The sequence below is a fragment of the Sciurus carolinensis genome, chromosome 8, assembly GCF_902686445.1.
Source record: "Sciurus carolinensis chromosome 8, mSciCar1.2, whole genome shotgun sequence".
Classification (NCBI taxonomy): domain Eukaryota; kingdom Metazoa; phylum Chordata; class Mammalia; order Rodentia; family Sciuridae; genus Sciurus; species Sciurus carolinensis.
In genome coordinates this window covers 119001073-119017919 of record NC_062220.1, presented here as the reverse complement: position 1 = coordinate 119017919, position 16847 = coordinate 119001073, and the positions used below count along the sequence as shown (strand labels likewise).

Below are 16847 nucleotides of genomic sequence, written 5' to 3'. Positions count from 1 at the left end.
TGCTCCTGTCTTTCTCAAAAGTGTCTTTTCTGCCTTACTTTGTGGTCCTTGCATGAATTGCTTTTTGCCATTGAGTTAACTAATATATCCATAGTCAACAGTAGACTTGTGCAACCAGACTCAGCATATCATGCTCACACTGTCTTCCTTTCTGTAACTGCAGCTGGACTTTGCAGAAAATGAAAACTTTCTGGGTGACACACTGAGAATTCAGCGAACAATTATGACCATCTACCAGCATCCTGAAGCACCTGTCATTTTGTTGTTGTGCATTTCTGCAATTGAGGATGGAAGATAACCCTTAGCATGTCCATGTAATAATAATTTTGTATTTGTTTGTGAGAATGTGGGAACTTCCTCAGAAGTTCTGTTCTAATATGGCCAGTACAGGTGTCAATTTTCTAAAATAAAACCCCACACTAATGCATGGTTTGCATGAAACAATTCCTTCAACACCCAGATCTGGAGTTCAGTTTACTATGCCCCACTCTATAGATAGAGATGATGTTGAGACAAAAGATCCAAGTTGGACTATGTAGCAGGGGGAAAATAGGATTCAGGAATGGACCATGATGTTGATGCTTTGGGATAGGGAACTGTATTCATTACTCAGCCATTTGTCCCCACTCCAGGTCATTCCAATATATTTTTGTACTCATGACCCCTACAGAGGTGTGAAATATTTTTCATACTCGTAAAGTGGCCTCAGTTCTACCAACATGCTGCACTGACTTATGGTGGGAGACTGAGACAGAAGAGCTACACAGGCCTGAGGTGCTTGAAGGTGAAAATGGACTCTGTTGGCATGTTTCAAATTTTTATGGAAGCTGCCTTCCCATGGGTCCTTTTGTAGACACAGCTTTCTGAGAAGCATATTTAAATTGAAGGGAAATTCATGGGGCCTGGCAAGCACAGCTAAAGCACATGTATTGCAGAAATATGGGTTCCAGTGAAGGAAAGCTCAGCACAGCAGTGGTGACTGATCCTATAATTTATATCCTCACTGATCTCCTCTCTGGCCTGAAGGATATCACTTTTAGAGTGTCTCTGAAACTTCTTCACATAGTCACTCTGCAATGCTATCTATGTCCTTCCACCCATGCATACTTGGAGAGACTCTGGTCCCTGTGGGTGTGCAACCACTGTTCTCTTCATTCCTCCTCAAATTTGAGCTCATCCTGAGGCAGAGCATCTTCATCTTAGTTCCCATTAGCATTAGATGAATACCACTCTGTGCTAAGATCTCATTGTCCAGTCCATTGGCCTGGATCAGCCAGAATCATTAGCAAAGTTAAGAAGATAGCACTATGTCTGAGCTCAGCTCCCACATTTCTCTTAGTTCTAGGCAGGATGTGCTAGACCATGCTGGGAGTCATCTGCATCTAAATGGTGATTTCACTGAGGTAGTGTCCTCAGGCTCTCACAGAGTTCCTGATCCTTTTGCATGAGTCCACAGTCAAATTACAAGTGAGTGTTCAGATCAGGCTGGTAAAGTCCTCTGCTATGCAACTCAGCGGAATGAAGGTTCTGTCTCCCTCATTTTTTAATTTCAGGTCTTGGCCATCAAAAAATGGCAATTATTACATGTGCGTGCTATCTACATTTCATTTTATTTACATTTTAAACTGAAACACTCAGAGACTCATCCCGGTTCAACCATTCAAATGCCAAGTAGACCTGTGTGCACAATGCAGAGAGCATTCCCATTCCCCTGTGGACTGCTTCTCTGATTCTGGCACAGTGTTGTTCCAGGAATTAATAATGCTCAAACTGTTTGCTTCATAGTTTAGGTGTCTGCTTGATCTGTTTCAAGGACCGAGTGTTACCATGCCAATGGAAATAAGAAGTTGAAATTTGACTTCTGCATCTCCACTCTCTCACTTCAAGGTTTGCAATTGTTTGCAGCTTCTTGATGAAGGCCCCTGACCACAAAGAGGTCAGAGAGTGTCTCAGTAGCCACTACACAGATCAGCGTGATCCAGAACATTAATATTAGCATTATTCTGTTTTTATTGCTATAAAGAACACACTTGAAATCAAATAATTCATACAGGTGTTTTAGCTTACAATTCTAGATATTCAAGAGCATGGCACTAGCACCTGCTTGGATTCAGTGAATGCCCTCTTAGCTGCATGATTGGTGGTGTCCTCATGGATGCAGGTGCAGGAGGGACACATCACATGGGGAGACAGGACGCTAGCTGGGATCAGATGTCTAATTTGTTCTTCCTATAGAATCCAGGATCTAACAAGGGTGTGAGAAAAATATATCCCTGCCTGTGAGGCTGAGACCCTCAAATGACCTTGTTACCTTTATCCAGGCCTCTCTTTCAACAAGTCTCATAACTCTCATTATGGCCACATAGAGGATAAAGCCTCAATCACATAATCCTGTAGGGGACAAACAACATCCAAACATTGCACACCTCATGATCTGAGTTGGAGAAGAAGAAAGCATGATTCTGTAGTGAGATTCTGAAGTGGAAAGCAGTGCTTGGGTTCCTAAACCTATTCCTCATTGCAAAGGTGAGGTGATGGGAGCCAGGAGACTGGAGGGCAGACAAGAGAAGAAACTGTTAGTTAAGTCTGTTGCTGATGTTTGTGTCTCTAAAGGTGGGATGTACAGCCAAGCATGGGACTGGAGCAGTGACGATGAAGAGCCTGCAGGAAGGGAACAGTCCTTTTGGTGTGACCCAAAAGGAAAGATTTCCTGGTAGGAGTTGGGTCCACCTACTTATGTGCAAATTGAAGATTGGTTCTGAAATCAAAATCAACTAAAAAATGTATTACTTTCATAGTTTAATGACATAAGAATAAGAGTTAGTAGACCTACTGACTTTGAACATCCTGTTTGTAAGAGGACAACTTCTGACTTGCTATTGACACACAATCTACACTGTAAAACCCACTCTGTCCTGAATTTACCTCTTCTAAGTATCCAATAGCTTGATTCTCATTGGTGGGCAGTTCTTAGGAATCATGAATGACAGAATTTAGATCTGGACTTTGGGTTTGACCCACTATGGAAGGAATCTTTCCCAGAGGAATTTTGTGAACCTGTAGTCAAAGTTCTTCTCAGCTGTGCTAAGCAGTGTGAAAGGAGTCAAATCCCCCTCTGCATGTTCTTATACGTGTACTTTCTCTTCTGTTTATTGTCTACTCTAGTTGAAAAGAGACTCACAAATATGGGGAACATCAAGAAAACTTCCTCACTGAGGCCTCTAGTTCTCCTCTGTAAAAGAATAGGGAGAAGTTCATCTGTGAATATGTTTCTCACCTCTAGTCCTCATCTAATTTCCAAACCCTGGGACTAGGAGGAAAATCTGAATTTGCTTGCATTCACGAGTACTGTGTCCAGAAATTCAGGGAGACAGTGGTTGCCTATTGGAGGAACAGGAGGACACAGACATCCCTAACTGAGGAGAGTGGGAGATTCTGAAGTGGAAAGCAGTGCTTGGGATCCTAAACCTATTCCTCATTGCAAAGGTGAGGTGATGGGAGCCAGGAGACTGGAGGGCAGACAAGAGGAGAATGGAGAGCTTTGACTTTGGGCTACAGAACACCAGGAGCAGCAGCATCTCAAGTTCTCACCTTGACTTAACTCTACCTTTCCATTTTCCAAGGCCACATCATCACCACCACTGCTCTTGTCCATGCTGAAGGCAACTTTACAGACACTATGAATGAGGACGAGGACAATGCGATCAGAAATGTGAAAGTAATTTTTTTCCTATGTGCCTCTTTTTTATACCTTCTTATTTGTAAACTCTTTGTAGCTCTCCCAAGTTTTCTCTATCCCACTTTTTATGACTTTTCAGAAGGGTCTTTTATCATATACATCTTAGAAGTCCTTAGATCTTCAGTGACTGTGAAATCTCTCTGCACCAAATATCTTAGTATTTCCCTGGTTTCTGACCCCAGGCAGCATCACTGATTCATGCTGAGTAACCGTGAGCATGCAAAAATGTACCCTTCCTTTCATATGTCAAGATTACAAAGTTAGAAAGTACTCCCAAAAGGAATCTGGTTCCAGGGATCCTGTCCTGATTTAAAATGTGAGCTCAAGGCAGCAAAAGGAGAAAACGAAGGACGGGAATAGGAAATGTGAGTGTGAAGAGAATGGGAGGGAGAGCAGGTGTCAAATAAGTGCACATATTCTCCACTGCTTCCTTCACTTTCTTGCACTTTATGCAATCCAACAGAAGCAAGAAGAGCACTGAAGTGGCCACATCTGCTTGTGACCAGGACAAGGAAGGGGAGGTACAATTAGGGTTAAAATCAGTGCAGGAAGCTGTCTGAGGATGAAGATGCAGAAGAGGTAGGGCTGGAGGAGCAGGGTCCTTGCTCCACCCTGTGTCAGCACACCTGCTGCCCCTCAGGGCCCCAGATGTGTGCTACTCAACCTTCTCACCGAAGTTCCCTAGAGAACCCTTTTGTCTGCCTCATGTTCAATCTGTAGGGAGCAGCCTCAGAAGGTTTTGAAGGTGAAAGTCCATGGGAAGTTGCTCCTGGATGGCATTCATAAACATTCTCTGCCCATACACAACACCCTTTGCTGAGGGCAGCAGACCAGTCTCAGTTTTCCTTAACCAGATTCCAGGGGAGATCAGGGCCCAAAGGCACCTTGCACAATCTGAGGAAAATTGTGGTCCTTGCCACTGTTTCTGTGGCCAGAAACTCCTGCCATGTGACCCTGCACCTGGTTCTGTGTTGCAGATTGGTACAGGGACACCTGGGCAGACAGTGATTTCTGGTCCTGGAGTTCCAGCTTCTGAGGTGAAGCTTGCAGTGCAGAGAAGCTGCAACCAGCTGGCAGGAGGTGAAGCAGCAGATCTTTTGTGGCTTCTCCCTCCCACTGGGATAAGGGTCTACTTTGTACAGAACCATACAGATTTATGTTTACTTTGGTAAATGAGTTTAATGTTGGTATTTAATATTTGATGTTTTTAAATTTTATTAAATTCTATTTACTTGCATATAGTTGCTTTTAAACTCATTCTATAAAACAAAAAAAAAATCACAGTAAAACACAGTAAAAAGAGGTAGATGACCTGAGGTATATGTGAATGAATTACATAGAAGTTACCCTAGTGATTCACCATCACATCATTCCTCTCCTCCCATAACCCTCATTTTCCTATATGTTCTTTTATCTGGCTGGTATTATAAACATTAATTAAAAATATTATGGGTTAATAGAAACAGCAAAGAAATTAAGAGAAAATTGCAAGTGATGCAAAATCCCAAGTAAAACCCCAGTGATTTATTCATTCATTCATTCATTAGCTAACAAAATCCCAAGACAAGACACCAAATATTATAATGTACTGCAAAACAAATGGCAGGTTTCTCTTATCAAAACTGTGGTTTTTCATTTTCTATACTTTTCTCAATCATGAAAATATTTTTTCTATGTTATATAACATACATATAAAATGAGATAGAATCTTGTAACAGATGCTGTAAATGCATTATCTTCCATGTTTCTCATAAGCAATAGGTTGGTTATGGTACATATACAGCATGAAAACTATTAAAATAATAAAGACTAGACAAAAAATGCACATCAGCTCCATGGTAACATACCAGGGACACTCTGGTCTATCCACGATAAACATTAAATAATACTGTCTAAAAAATAATATCTTAATACAATTAATAAGAAATAAATTCAATAAAGATTTATAATTCCAAGGCATCCAATTTTCAGAATTCATGCTTCTTTTCAGTTGATCCAATATTTTTTCAATGTTTTCAAAATTTCTTCAGAGTCAATATTACGCACAAATGTCACACATCTGTTATTTCACACATTTACTTTCCCCATAAAACATATTTGATCAACATCAGAAAAGTTCAGGTCTTTTGAGATGAAGCTGGATCAAATGCTGGTATCATTGTGAACTGTCACCTCATGTATTTGAGTGTCACAAATTTATTCAACCAACTAACCAAAATGAAAATCATAATGACACAGCTTGTATTAAAGTAAATCATAACAACAGCATATGTAAGACAAAGAGTTGTGGCACACGAAAGCAAGACTAGCATATACAAGCAAAAACTGTCTATTGCATAGTAAATAAACTGAAAACAGTTCCAAGTGAGACAAGACCAGGGTGAGTTCACCATGAAGGTGCCAACTGAGTTTCCAACTGTTCTACAAAGTGGAAATTAAAAAGAAAAAAATCGTAATTGTGAAAAACTTTGCCTATGTATACTATTATCTCCAGTAGAAACAAAAACTATTAATAAAACAAAAAACAAACCACAATGAAAACAATGCATCCCCCTTCTCTGAATCAAGTAAAGCTCTGGTTCTGTCTGTTAGCTGCTGTTGTGATCACACACAATTGTTGTCTCAGATTTCTTTGGTTGACACTGAAGATTATTACAAGCAAAAGCAGTCAACTGTGATATGTTTTTCAAAATAACTAGTCATATATTAGAATAGCTACCAATGTTTTTCTCACTATTGAATTTGACATATTTGCATCAAGGTTATGTGGCACAAATCATGTGATTCAAAGCCTCAACCCATTTGTCCCCCTCATCGTCTTTCACACACTGGGTGACGGAGTCACATGCATTAACATTTATTCTGTGGGAGGAGCTGATATTACCAGATACTTCACTAAATGAACATAAAGGAATATAAGTCATGTTCTTTTGTTTAGACTTGTTTCCATCTGTCAAAAATAAAAAAGAAAGTCAAAAATATACTTTTGGTCTGTCGTTTTTCACAACCACCAGAAAAAATCATTTAACGAAATAAAAGGTTTTGTTCTTGTTTTAAAACACATGAAGGTATTAAATGCTATATTTCACACACACATATATATATATACACACATATATAAACACACAAACACAAACACATTTTGCACCAGCACCCTTGTAGAGTAAAAGTATTTTTCTTCATTTGTTTCAGTGAACTACACTTTTATCTTCATTTCCATTACAGGGGTACAGCAAATAGGCAGGTATGGATTTAACATCCTTAACAATTTTCTTCTACAAAGGGAGTTGTAAAAATACTTGAACAATTTGCCCTATAATGTGACACACAATGGATGGACAATATTCTCAAATTTTATTAAGTAGGTATAAAATAAAGTTTCTGCAATATTAGCTCAGATATTCATCTTTTTAAAAGTGCTGTTGCAGTTTTGTTCTTTGCATTACTTTTCAAAACCCTTTAAGATTTTTCTCTCATGGCACAACCTTCTAATACTTCAAACGTGGCAGGCAATATTTCAAAAGTTGCATCTTCGGCCCTTTGGGGGCACTGCAGTGACTGAACAGCATATCAAAATTTGAATCCTCTTTGAATCACTTCACCAGGGATTTACCTGACCGAAGAAGGTTCATGCATGATGCATCATTACACAGTTCATTCAGAGAGAGTTACTTCCCTATGAGAAGAAAAGTTTCCTAGAAGTCTCTTACAGTAACTGCCTCCTGTCACTGAGTAGATAAGTGTCATTTGTCTTCCTTCTTACCGTTCCCTTAGGGTGAGACACTGAAAGATGATCAGTGCTGTGGGATGATTTGGGCCTTAACACTTTCCTACTATTCAGGGCAGTTTCTAGAAACACTTTCATCCACACAGGGTGGGACTTGGGGAGGCCGTGGGGAGGTGAATTACAGGAAAACATTTTCTTTGTCTTTTGTTTGGTTAGATGGTAAGGCAAATAGACAAGTCCCTCAGCTCGCTGCACTGACCACAGTAAAGCAAAGGCCACTGTTCAGCAGGCAAGTGTGGTCAGGTCATCACTGGGTGAAGTGTTCAGGACCAGAAGTTCACAGGTTTGTTGCCAGTGGCAGCTCAGTCTTTGGTCACAATCCTTTGGTAATGATGGACACACATGTCTTGCCTCTGAACTTCAGTAATCACTGCAACTCATTCACTCCTGGGTTCAAGAGGATAGTCACGGATTGATGTAGCTGGTGCCAACATGTAAGAATATTGGTACAGTGTGTAGATCAACTGAGGCTAAGGCCCTGGAGGGACTATTGCAGCAGTTGAATGAGGAGCTCCATTTAGCATATCAGTTGTCTGTATTTGGTTGATCAAAGGCATAATGGTAGAGTGATCTGTGGGGCAGAGAGGCCTAGGCCTAGTTAAGATCCTAGAAGCAGCCTGGGCTCCTGCTGCAAGAGAAAAGCCAAGGGCTGATGATTTAATGTTGGCATCTTTAGGTGTCATTTGGAATCCCCATGTCCATCAGCTGCATCTTCTTCAGGCTGTTTTCTCCTCTCGTTGCAGGTACCACTTGTTTCTTCACTTCTTCAACTGCTCTCCTCAGTTTTATTTCTGCTCTGCTCTGAGCATCTTGCACAGTGATTTGCACATGGAAATCTTCATTCTGATGCTCCCAATTGGGTTTGTTCTATTCTGTTTCTCCTCCTTTTTATGTGTCATTGAGCCCCTATCTGGCGCCAATATTATAAATCCAGTTACTGCTTCAGGCTGTTTAACGATAAGTCCTCTGGGTCCAAAGATCTTCCCTGTGCTAATTTCTTCTTCCAGCAGCCTCTGGAGGTGGTTGAAGATCCTGCAGAATTTGGACAGGTTGCTCAAGATCTTTTTGCCCTTCATCATCTCCATCATCAAGTAATCTGGTATTAGCATTTCCCCGATAACATTGACCTAATTCCAGGCTCTGCAGCTCACTGAGCCCAGCACTTTGGGGCTGGTGCCAGAGAGAAGGAATGGGCTAGGGTGAGCCCTGGCCAGTGGCTTCTCTTGAGCCAACGTTCATCTCCATGGTGGCCAGGATATATATGTGACACTGAAAATTGAAAAATGGGTATGTATTCTGAGGTTAGAGTTTGTGACCATATGTCACAGTGGTATGCTAATAGAAGAATTTGTGATAGGAGTCAAAACCTGGTGTTTATGTCAAGAACACCTGGCAAATCCCAGTGTAGATCATGGGAGTTTGGGAACAGTAGTGTCACCTGCTGTACAGAATTACATACCTTTTGAAAATCAGCTCACAGTACAAACCCAGATACTTTTAGCTACAAAATAACATCAGTTATCCCTTGAATATGAGGCCAGAACTATGTGATTAACCAGTCATGAGGTTGGACAGCTCAGCAGTGGACACCGCATGGTGGATATTTTGCACCTGGGAAGGAGTCAGAGCAGGGCTCAGTCACAGTACTCTGCATTGCCAGGTGTTCCTGCCCCATGTCTCCAATTTTCTAATATCAGACACTCTCCCTAACCCTAAACATCTTAGTTCTCAAACTGTTGATCTATGAGAAAGAACAGCCTTACAAAAATGTTAGCAATAAGACACAAAGAAAAAAAACAAAACCCAAACTAAAAATGAAAAAAACTAAATACAGGTGTAAATAAGTTTAAATGTCAAGGAGCCAAGCAGTTCACAAAAGAAGACTGAATAGAAATAAATAATAAGTAGTAAAGTATAAATTTTAAAAATAAATATAATAAAGGATCTGGCTTAATATTTAGGGAATTGTTCCCATTGGAGGTCCAAATATTCTTCTCGGTTTTGCTAGTTGTGGTTGCTGAAGTGACAGGAGTTCCCAAAGGCCCTGCCCTTCGGGGCAGGGTTCAGCTTAAATTTACATACTCTTCCACAAATTGGTCTAAAGGTTTTTAACTGGTGCAGCTCCCTGAATGAGTACATGCTGGGCCTTGCTGGAAGACTGTCCCCCAGAAAAACCCCTGGAATTCACTCATGCAGGAGAGTGGTCAATACTTGTTCCCCTCAGTCACGCATCAACTATGTATTTTTACTTCTCTAGGTTCAGACTCCATACTATGAATTTCTCCCCACACTTTCATGCTCTCCACCAGGCTCCTCTTTATAGCTGTACTTTCAGGCAGCCAATTTTATAAGAGGTTGTTCTGTGGCAAAGGTAGTCAAGTGCGTTTTTCTGCCCACTTTCCCCCTACAAAAACCTCACTCCACTTTTTTGATTTCCTTCTGATCTCTTAGTTCCACACTGTGGTGTGTGTTGTGGGATTGCCAAACGTGTTCTTCTCGCCAGGGACAGCTGTTGGTTACTCAGGCCCCCCAATTACCCTTCCTCTGTGATGGAGCTATAAAGTGATTCCTTCCTCCAGTTTCCCTCATAGCCAGGGGAGACAGTAGATATGTTCTCCTCCCTTTCCCCTCTGCACTAAATTGTTGCACAAGATATGCCTCAGCTTCTTTGTCCAGTGACTTTGGTCTCTGATCTCACTCCATATCTACACACCCCTCAGATCCCCCAAAACTGGGGTTCTTTAACTGAAGTGCTGCTACACAATTTTAGCACAGAAGAGTTGCCAGGAGCAGCAGCCTTGGGAATCTCTGCTAATTTGTTCTATCCAACCGTGTGATTCCCCAATCCGTTTTCAATGTTCAGAGTTATTTCCTAGAAAAGATCCTCTCTCTCACCTTTTCAAGGAGCTATGTAAATGAGATCACAGTTTTATGACACACAGTGACCAGAAAAGCGACTTTCCATAATCCACCATTTGTCCCAATTCCCAGTTTACAAACTTCTGATGATAATTTCTAGAATTTAGCTGTCATGGGCACATTTGTTCCCCAAAGGTCCATCATATGCTGAAAGTCTGTTGTCCAGTCACAGTGATCTTTGAAGATGGCAGAACTCGTAGGTGGTGGGGCTTAGTGAACGGAAGTTAGGCCATTGGGGTCCTAATTTACAGAGATTTTGAGACTCCTGTTTTTCTAACCACCATGAAGTGAGCTGCTTCCTCCACCACTGGCTCCCACCATGATGTGCTGCCTTGCCGTGGGCTCTAAAGCAAGGAGCCAACTGAAAAGAAACCTCCCAAACTGTGAGCTAAAGTAAACCTTTTATCATAACCACATCATCTCAGGTATTTATCACAATGATGAAAAACTGACTAAAACATCAGCTTTGGACAATGCAGGACGGTGCAGAGTATATCATGATTAAGATAGGGGGAAGAAGAGTGATAGCATATGGGGACACCCTGTAGCCTCTATTCTTCACACCTTGAAATGAGTCCCTTCTCTAACTGCTTAAAGCCTCAGGTCTAGTGCAGGATTAAAATTAATATTATCAAGAACAACTTTTATTTGTGACTGTGTCTTACACCTTCCTAGACTCCCTGAGAGAGAAACAAGTGAAGAAGCTAAGCCTTAGGAAATGTTAAGAGTTTGTCCAAGCCTCATCTGGTAAGGTGGGACCTCTAGATCCATGGGTGTTGAACTCTTAGGGTTCTGGAGTCTTAGAAAATTTGTGGAAAATGCTGGACCTGCTCTCTAGAAAAATGCATGTGAATGCTTCATAACTGACACACAATTGCAGAGACCCTAAATTCCAGCTTGACAATATTATACCTCTAACAGGGAAGGAACCATCTGTACTACTCAACACTGTATCTAGTGTCAACTGGTTTGGACTCTAGCACAGATTACATGGTCCATGAACATTTATTGATCAAATGAGTCAGTGCACCAGGACTCAATACCAGGCCTGTCTGGCCAACAATCTCCACTTTTGTCCAGGGAACCCCAGCTTGGAAAACTCTCTGCAAAACATAAACGGACTGTGAACTCACCTACTCCTGATAAAGTCCCTAAGGACTCAAATCTAGGTGACAATTTGACCTTTCTCTTTCTATCATTCTTGCCCCTACCTGGTATGGAGAGCATTCAAAGACTATCACACAGCAATGGCCAGGAGTTCTTTGTCCCTGACAGACATAGAATGATTCTTTGCTACTTGAAACTTCCCCTGTGTGGGCCAAGAACTGTGACTCCTGAAATGCTCACAGAGACCCTGGCGGCCTGGAGGCAGGTGATACAGGTTCCAGTGGGCAGAGCAGGAAGCTTTGAACCACAGAGGTGAGACACAGAGATAGTGGGAGTGAATGGGCCTGAAGCAATTGGAAATAGGATTCCAAAGCAGGACACTAGAGTTGGACAGGGAGAAGGAAGCAGGTGGGGCCTTGGAAGTTTACAGGTCACAGTACCAATAGACTTTGTGACTGTGAGTCAATTTCCAAGCTGGGTTTCCTGGATGTCAGAAATTCCTAGGGACAAATGACACAGGAACCAGCCTGATACTGTAGTGAATGATCTGGTGATGAATAGGGACAGAAGATTCTGACCAAGTCTCTGGGTCTGGCCTCCACTAAAAAGCCTGTCTTACAGCAGAGGGAGGTGTTTGACTATGCACAGGCAATTTTGGGGCAGGGGACAGGGGGTGAGAGAAGCAGTGAGGTGATGGGAGAGAAGGTGCCCTGCAGAAAGAGGAAGGAACCTGGGTTACTGCTCAGAAGTAGGTGCAATAGGGAGGGCCAGGCTTCTATCCCTTCCAGATCTCAGAGCAGCAGAGGCAGCCAGGGACCTGGGGAGGGCCATTACTTCCAACTGCACCATTGCCCAGCATCCCAGTGGGAGACACTCACAAGGTCATTTCTATACATGAGTCCTGCAGGATGGGGCTGCCTGTCCAGCACCTATTTATCCTGTATGTGGAGACATGTCTTTTTCCCTCTGAGAACTTCATACACTCATCTCTGGCTCATGATTACCATCATCCTGCAGGGACTGCTGTTGACACAGAGGACAGAGGTCAGCTCTGTCTGCTTTACTATTGGAACCAGGACACAGGCTCAGGAGGATGAGGATGTAATCAGTAACTAAATCATTCTTTGTTTCAGGTCATTCCTAAGCATCTATTGTCCAGGGAAATTGCTGGATCTATTGAGTTGTACACTCAGGTAACTTATCAAATAGAAGTTTATTAATCAGCACCTACAGCAAGACCCCCTCACCCTGGTGTCTACCAGCTCTGCACATTATATCATGAATACTTCCTAATTCTATGCTGTTCTTTTGCTGACAGATCTGCTTTAAACCTCTTCAGTGAACATTCTCCAGCCTGACATTCCTTCTCTAAACCATAACTAAGACTCTGTCCCAATTGAATTTTTTTAATACTACAACTTAGTGTTGTATGACTGATAGGATTTGTGTGGCCTTTGGGAGGTGGCAATTCAACTCAATAAAAATATTCTGCTCAGATTCCAGTGGAATCAGAGGAGCATGGGGAGGCCCAGGGACCTGCCTGCCCAGGTTAGAAATATGAGGGTAGGGGCGGGAATGGAAACTTCCACTCCAGGAGGCAGTCCCACTCCTGCCAGTGTGAGGACAGGGATGGATGGTGGGAATCACAGTGGTGGCAGGTTCCCCTCTCAAGTCCTTGTCTGCCTGTGTCACTTTGTTCTTTACCATTGCTGCCCCACAACTTACAGTAGTAGTCAGAGTCATCTGTGGTCCTGGACATCACTGATGGTAAGGGTGGTTATGGTCCTTGATTTGGAACAGTAAAATCAGTCGGGGATCCCTGCAGGCTGGTCCTTATTATTAGAGATGACCAGTTCAGAGACCTGAGCTGGTTACTCTGGTACCAGTTCACTTTACATCTTCTAACTCTGTTTCCCCCACAGGTGACACTTTCCACCTCTCCTGGGGCCACCAACAGACTATGACTGACTCAGGATGGTGAATGTCATGGATATGGCAAGGCAGAAAAGGAGCAGTGGGCTTCAAGGTGAAGGATCCTTCCTATGCGGCACGGATAAGTTTTGGGATTCCATGTGCTGACAAGGTGCCCCCTCCCATCAATCCCAGTCCTAGTAGTCCATGAGATCGGGTGGAGAATGAAGCCTACAACAAACAAAAATGCTACCCCTGTCTCTCAGTAGCTGTAGACCTTCAGGCTTACACAGCCAGTGAGCACACAGTGGGGACTTCAGGGACCTGCTGCTGTTAGAGGCAGGGCCAGACATGTGAAGGAGCACTGTTCTGCACTGGTGGGTGGGAGCCCTGGGGCAGCTCCTGTGAAGGGAGCAAGGCAGTCAAGGAGGAGGCAGGTCCAGGCTTATGGTGGAGGCAGCTCTGAGGCTGATTCTTGAGGCACGGGCTGGCCAGGCTTCTACTAGGATTCATTTATCCCTTAGCTTGTGAGACCTGAGAGTTATGCAGATAAGATTGAGATCACGGTTGCTGATAAGGGAGGTTTGTGGAGTTCAGACACCAACCCAGAGAGACAGAGAGGAAATGTGTGACCCTGTGGACCAATATCAACCCACCAGGCAGTGAAACTCCCTCCCATTCTAGTTACATAGCCTGGGCAACATCTCTAACAAAACTGTGTTTGGATTTTGCTCCTTGGCTGATGTGGTCATGCAAAACTCAGAGTCACATCTGTCTAAATTTTCTGAACCCAGTCCATAGGAGACAGAGGCTTAAATGTGAGTCCTGCCCCAGATCACGACTCTTGGGCTACATGGTGGAAATAAACTTCTTCCCTGAACCAAGTGTCTGAAAATCTTAAAGATTCAGTGAGGGACTGTAACTCTGTCTCTGGTAGGAGCACCTCAGGCAGATCTTGGGTGCTGTGCCTTCCTTCTCCAGCATGTTTTGGGCAGGTGCCACACTGTGCTTCTACACTGCCTGGCAGCTGCAGAATTTCAGCACAAATGGTGATCTTGTGGTCAGTGAAGATCCTGGGTCCCTGCCATGTTAATAAACACATTCTATTAGAGCTGGAACTGAGAGATAAGAAGAGTGAAGAATCTGTATGACAGTATTAAGGAGGATGACGTGAAAAAGGACACCTATTCTTCCAGAAAATCCTCCTGCATGTTTGAATTCTTCTGAAACCCAGACTCCTTCCAACCCCAGGGGCTCTGTCAGGTGGTCTCTGCTGCCCTCTGGTGAAAGCTTTACACCATCTGCAGGAGGCACAGAGGGGTCTGTATAAAATCAGTACATATTGCTCAAGACCATACGACCTTGATACGTGGCTTGCTGTCCCCACAGTAGAAATTTCTTTTTACTACATGGCTGTTGTCTGTGTCAAGGGTAGGAAAAAAGGGCGAAGGTTACACTGGAAACATGAACACTTTAGTTTGGAGGAGAAGGATCCTGCCCCACCTGAGGTAGCACAGCACCTTTCTCAGGAGTGGTGGGTGATCATATAAGTGGTCCCAGGGCCTCTTGCTGGGTGACTCATCGTCCTGGTGCCAGTGGCAGGTGCGGAGTCAATATGGGACTGTGGTGGCTACAAAAGCAGAAGCATAGACAGGAGACACTTTCCACCAAAGATTATTCAGGCTCACTGTGGTCTGGGCCATCTTGGTTCCAACATGGGATTCAGCATGGATAGGATACTGCCTCTTCTCTCAGTAGTTTCCATCTCCTGGGTGAGTCTGAGTTAGACACACCTGCTGGACAGTCTCAGCAGACTATCCTACAAGCTTCTACCTGTACATTAAACTCTATATTGAAAATCCAAGCTTATTCATCAGGTCCCAGGTGTCCAGGATTAGCCATGGAATATGGTGAAGATTCATGGGCTGTCACTCTATCTTCTTGAGTTCTTCTCAGTGAGTGTTTGCAGTTTTGAAGGAAAAAAGTACTGTTTTCACAACATTTCCCCACTTGAACCTGGGTGTGATGGTTGGATCTGCAACACAGTCTCAGGAGACCAGGAAAGTTAAGATGGTAAGAATGGTGAAACAGAAACAGAATGTTCCAGATTCACATAAGGAATTAGTGAATATTGGAAAATATTACCCCTCATACCTCAGATGTATTTTTGCAGGGAAGAATTATCCTGCATCTGTTCATATCTCTAATTTCTATGCATGTGTTCTTGCACTAGAGAAAAATTCCAAGCCTATTAGGGAAATAATTGAGGGAAATAAATCAAACAATGGGAAATGCAGAAAATTAATACAGTGATTAGAAGAGATTCACAGGATGGGTGGGTTATAATGTAGCACCCTCCCTGCACAGGTGCCTCTGGAAATGCCATCAGTTCTGGAGGAGAAACAGTTAAGAGCATTGTGTGGGCACAGCTGTGTCAGTGCACTGTGGATGGACTCTGGGTGTGTGAGGATGTAAGAGGAGAGTGGGAAACTCAGGTACCAGGACTGAAAGCTTTTTCCAGAACAAGATAATACTTTTTCCTACATAAAGATCTTTGATGGCAGGAGAGATGTATATTCAGGGCAGTTGATGGAGAATTTCCAGGTAATAATGGGGTTCATGGTTAGAGGCCTAACATATATAGGAACTTCCAGGTTGGTGTGGTGGGCAGGACAGGTGGAATGGTGTGTTCAGATCAGAGCCCTGGGCCTTCCCATTTACCTGGGTATGAATAACCAGGAGGTGGTTATTGGTCCTCCCTCTCTACCTTGTTCCCACGTTGCAGCCAGGCGGGGACTTTGTAGCCTGTGCCTCCTGTCCTGAGAAAGCTGTCAAAATCTTCTAGTGTTTAGTGAGTGACCCACACAGTTTCCCATGAAGTCCCCAAGATAGTTGAAGTGGGAGCACAGAACTTGGGAAGTGCACTTTCAAAGGATGGGACTGAGGGAGGAAGTGACTATCCCAGTGCCACTCAGGAAGGAAGAGAGAAGAGCAGAACCAGGAAGGCCATAGACCTGCATTCTTTACCTACTCTAGATTCACTGGATCAGCCTGGGCTGGGGAGCAATATGGGGTAAAATCCTAAGTCAACATATTGGGCTTCTGTTGTGGAGGGCACCTCTCTGTGGTTCTTTCAGCTGCCTGTGGGGGAGTGGTGTGGCTGCACTTTACCTGCTGTTGGACAGGCTTCTGGAAGTCTGACCAACACCATTTGGGGTTGACCAGAATTCCCAACAACAAAATATCCAGATCAGAAGACTCTAGAATCATCAATTTATGCCAATTTACCCCAGGTGATTCCTTGAACTGTCACATGTGATCTTGTGCATTGGTGCCATTGTCAGGAGAAGGCTCACGGTGCATTAGTATAAAAAGTAAACTGAG

The 16847-nt window shown here is 43.2% G+C and overlaps 3 protein-coding genes and 1 pseudogene across 11 annotated transcripts in view; all 4 read right to left on the bottom strand.

Moving 5' to 3' along the window:
• LOC124991706 (immunoglobulin lambda-1 light chain-like) overlaps positions 1-16847 on the bottom strand; it is a 1192366-nt gene that overhangs the window by 461746 nt on the left and 713773 nt on the right. The window lies entirely within an intron of this gene.
• Positions 1-16847, bottom strand: part of LOC124991707 (immunoglobulin lambda-1 light chain-like) — a 1154667-nt gene that overhangs the window by 466205 nt on the left and 671615 nt on the right. The gene's annotated exons all lie outside the window — the stretch shown is intronic.
• The window catches only part of LOC124991709 (immunoglobulin lambda-1 light chain-like), a 981515-nt gene that overhangs the window by 470720 nt on the left and 493948 nt on the right, over positions 1-16847 (bottom strand). The gene's annotated exons all lie outside the window — the stretch shown is intronic.
• Positions 7790-8635, bottom strand: LOC124990505 (protein quaking-like; annotated as a pseudogene).